At 37.5% G+C, this 4,843-nt stretch overlaps 1 protein-coding gene across 1 annotated transcript in view; it reads right to left on the minus strand.

The window, feature by feature from the left end:
* The window catches only part of LOC140923331 (uncharacterized), a 26,987-nt gene extending 22,938 nt beyond the window's left edge, over positions 1 to 4,049 (minus strand). The window contains exon 1 of the mRNA XM_073373427.1: positions 3,690 to 4,049. The gene's annotated coding sequence lies outside the window, so the exon portion shown is untranslated. The remainder of the gene's footprint in view (positions 1 to 3,689) is intronic.
* Positions 4,050 to 4,843: the final 794 nt, after the last annotated feature.

The following is a 4,843-nucleotide window of genomic DNA, read 5'->3' on the forward strand; positions in this document are numbered from 1 at the left end:
ATCTTTTTTTGCAAAACAAGAACTGATAACACATGCAAGACTTTGTGTACAAGACTTCACGACTGGGATAAGAATTTCGCTTTTAATCAGTGATATAACAAAGAGTCTTGCGTTTTTTTTCTGGGGAAAGTTACATGTAATTTGTAAATTAAAGCAATAGCAAACTTTTTCCCTCGTATATTTGCATATAGCTTGATATAAACACTCGAGGGGTTAGGAGAATTCTCGACAGTTATGCAAACCGAATTCTCCCAACCCCTCTCATGTTTGTATCAGGCTATACAAACACAGAAAATGTTTTCTAGTATTGCTTAAATAAATAAATTGGTATTATTCAATAATTGCATGAATCAATTGCCATACTTTGGAAAAACTTCTTTCAATAATAATTATTGAACATAGAGTTGGGAAATCGGTTTTCAATTCTGGGAAAAATAGTTTTTAACAAATAAGTGTTTTACCCTGAATTTTTTAAAGTAACAGCTCCATTGATCAAATTAACTTATTTTAAATGCCTTTTTAAGCCCTAAACATAACTTTAACAATCCATCGAACAGCCTGAGAAAACTTTCCCCCTAATTATACAGCAGGGCTGTCACTTTAATGACTGCTGGGTATAATGTGCAATTACACTGTTGGCATAGGAAATTGAGGAAAGTTAACTGTTCTACTACTATTTCCTTTTGCTTCCGTTGAAAGCAGCTATGAGTCATGCTAAAAGGGGCTGGTTCTCAACAGCCCTGATAATTATAGTGAGTTGAATTATTTCATTTCATGCAGTAGAAATCACTTTTATATAACATCCTTGAAAGACCTTTGTAGGACTTTGAGGTTCCTTATAAGGAGATCCAGATAACAACCTTTGAAAGAACATTGCACGATCCCCACAATTTCTTTGAGGATCCTTGAAGGATCATGTCAAAGACTTTTAAAAAGATCCTTTAAAGTTCCCTGGCAATTCCTTAAGGTTCCTTATGAAGATCGCAATAAATTCTCACTGGGAGACCCCACTCCCAAACTCCCCAAGGTTGAGATGAGTTATGGGAAGAGGCGAACCCAGAGGCAGGAAGGAGGGGGAGCTAAGGCGCCAGAGTGTGTCATCGCTGCGGGGAGGTGGGTGCTGCAACAAACCAGGTTTCTGGTGTCCAGTTTAACGAAGAGAGGAATGAACAGCATCAAAAAAAAAGGCCAGTTTAAACTAAACTACAAATATATGCACAACGAGTTCCCCCATGGATTCACACTTACTTCTTGTTTAGGGCAAAATGTTGGCTTAGGGGAGGAGTAGGTGGGCAGTTCCTCAAAAACCTAAATTGATCCATTACTTCAAACATTGCAAACAGCACAAATGAGCTTTGAAAAACTCTTTGGTTGACAAGTTTTCAAGAACCACAAGTTTCCAATCTTCTTCATGTTTTTCTATCTTTGCTTCCCTTTGCTTCTGTGTTATTTTTTAGTTTCTTTTAACGTCTTGAACAGTTATTTTTATGTTTAATTCACTATGGTGGTGGTTTCTTGACACTGCTCCTTTAAATACTGGGAGTTTCAATCTGAGTGAGTGCTGAGTTGGAAGATGTTAGTGTTAAAAAGAACTTATTTGAGTCTGTTTGGAGAATAGATTACGCCCTAGCTTTTATAGTATTATGGTCAGAAAGACCAGAGAAAGTTTTGATTCGAAAATTGTTTTCTGATGTACTGGCTTTGTACAAAAACAGTCTTCTGCCTTTGCTAGCCACAGCGGCACTGAGAGAGCAATCAGAGGCGGCATTCGCAGGCTACTTGTTTCTGCTGCAAGTGTACAGAGTCATCGGGCAGCGTAAGGTTACCTTTTTAATAAAAGCGGGAAATTTTAAAATATTGAGGGTCTGATTTACCAAGAGTATTTAAATTTGAAATAAATGTATGTTGGAAATCATGACAGAAGGAAATCAGTTTTTGTATGGTTCTAGTTAGCGCGAGGTTCCAGTTAGAGGGGGTTTAAGTTACCGGGAGTTGACTGTACACTTTGTTGAAAGGTATTTTCTCCTTCCCTTCCATCGCTCTGGCTGAGCAGCTATGTTAACAATGCAATAAATTTTCTTAGAAGAAGAATCAAAAAAATTATAATGTGGTTAGGAGACAGTGTACGCAACTTGCACATCTCCCATAATGCACATGATTTGCCCCCCAAAATTTTGTATAGCATTGTTTCAATTTCTTTTGGAACAGCTGTAATGCCCAGGAGAAATGAAAAACAAAGGTTATGCAAAATTTGGGGGGGCAAATGACCTACATTATGGGAAATGTGCAAGTGGCACATATCTGTTCCGTCGTTTTATGGTGTTTTGAATAAAATGCATTTGGATTAACTAGCGACATGAAATTCAGGAACTTCTGGAGCTTAGACAAAATTCCATATCCAACGATTAACTTTTTTTTGCAGAGACTATATTGTTTTAAATTAAAATAAACAAATGAAGATGGCAACTGCATTTTGTTGTGACATAAACAAAGAACAAGTGCAGTGCAAATTCATTTCTGGGCAGCAATATTTAAAATACGAAGTACAAGAGCAGGCATCTAAAACTACAGTATAGAACCCGAAACAAAGGCCCGTTTCCAAAGTTTCAGTAATTTACCCTGGCCCTGAAAGCTGAAATTAGTTTTGCAGATTATATTATAAGCCTATCAGTACGTAAAAGGGACAGGTTCACGGTTCAGCACATGCTCATTTATCAAAATGCTGTTTTTCTGCCGGGACATGTTGTATCGTCTATACAAGCAATATGATCATGTCATTACATTGTCAAAGAACCAATCTGCACACTTCCCTGGCAGTCAGTTGATCAACTTATGTGCAAATAGCTGTAAATTAATCAATTATGGAATAAAATGTTCGGGTCAACAAAAAATTTGTGGATTATACCAACACTACCAATTATTTCAAATTTTTCTGCGATTTTAGTACTCCACCATCCTACTTTAGGTTACTCTGAAATACACTTCTACTTTGAACTCTCTGAGATTGCTAAGATACATGCGAGTGGGATTATTAAGCGATGGAATTAATAAAAAGTAATTAACTTCATGAGCATGAGCTTAACCGTGAACCTGTCCCTTTAACTAAACAAAATGGAATGGTATATTACGCGGTAGCTTAGACCTCCGCTTTTATTATTTACATTTTGACTTTAATATTTGGCTTTACACCCGAAAAATTACCAGGACTTTCCAGACATAAGACCCAGGTCTGCTGGTAACCCCCCTCACCCCCCACCCCCCTTCAATACCCATTACCCTTTTAAGATCTGAATCAGAATTTCACACACTATTTCAGATGGACGTCCTATATCCTCGAACGTGTACTGTGATACATGACACATGGCGAACAATTTCATTATCTCATACAACATGGCCGTCGCGCATGCGAATCGCGTCACTATTTTGACTTAGATTTAAAATTGACCACTATAGAAAATATCATAGCATACAATAATGCTCTTTGTCTGTCACCCCAAAAATTTGCATAAGCATTGTCTTCAGATTCTCTTGGGACCATTTTAACTCCCAAGAGAAACTGAAGACAATGCTTATAAATGCAAAATTTTGGGGTGACAAACAAATAGCATTATGGTATGTTATGGTATTTTCTGTAGTGGTCAATTGCCGTACAGAAAAATTACAAACAAAAGTATGGAAATTTCCCTTACCGCGTTAGAAATTGTCCTCTTGCTTCTCAACAATTACTTTGTTCTCAAGTCCAAAGATCCAGTTTTTAAGATGGGTGTATAATGTGTTTCTCTTTGAACAGGAGTTTTTCCAAATACACATCGCATAGCGAGTTCCTGACGCCATTGGAATTTGCTCTTTTTTTCGAAAAAATCCGCTATATGCTCCTTTTAATGTTGCTACAGCAGTACAAGGTGCGCTGCAGCAAAACAGCGAATGACCACTCCCATGTTTCTCGTGTTTGAGGTTCCAATGATCAGATTGAAATCAAAACATTGGGCTTAAAAGCCTTTTTTCACGGTATTTGGTTCACACGAAAAACAACAAAAATTGGTTATATATCCTTGCCGATCCTAGGCCGGTGACAGCGTGAAATATCGACGAACAGAAGTTCATAACCTTCCTCGTCAAAGTAAGCATTTGCCGCCATCTTGGAAATTATTCAGTATATGTCCAGCTTACACAAGGGGGTTTGAATTTCATATGAAAATCCGCTGAACGTCTTAAACGCTTCTTTCATCCCAAAGTGTGACTTTGCGTGACAAAATGGTGTGACAGGAAGGCTATTGACTGCGCAATGTTGTAAAAGACAAAAAATAGTTTTATTTTTATTTTTTGTTTAAGGTTACTTTTTTTCAAGTTTGTATCAAATACTATTACTTTTTCCCTTATAAAATAATAATACAACTATCCCCCGAAGTGGAGGTGAATAGTGGTAACGACCGAGACGCAAAGCGTCGAGGTATATATCTAGCGCTATAAACCGGCCCTGAGGGGGATAGTTGTTTTAAAATTTACCAAATCAGTTGGATAAAATAAGAAAAAGCACCTTTTTGTAAATACAAGACGTCACTTAGTTAAGAGTTTGTTTACGCTTCAATTGACAGTATTCCTGGGATTTGTTGCAAATTCATCAAGAAAGTTATTTCTACCTACCAGTAAACACCCACAAGCCAAAGTTCTTCGCTTTTGTGGGTATTTGTTTGTACGACTGCTTCATGTATCGCTCAAATAAGTGCCTCGAAACGAGACTCCACCTTGGCTCTGATCGCAAAACAGTGAATAGTCATTAAGAATATTCAGAGTTACGGGAGCCAATCAAAAAAACGCGCGAAAATTGCTATTCACTGCGGTA

The sequence above is a fragment of the Porites lutea genome, chromosome 13 (assembly GCF_958299795.1).
Source record: "Porites lutea chromosome 13, jaPorLute2.1, whole genome shotgun sequence".
NCBI lineage: Eukaryota > Metazoa > Cnidaria > Anthozoa > Scleractinia > Poritidae > Porites > Porites lutea.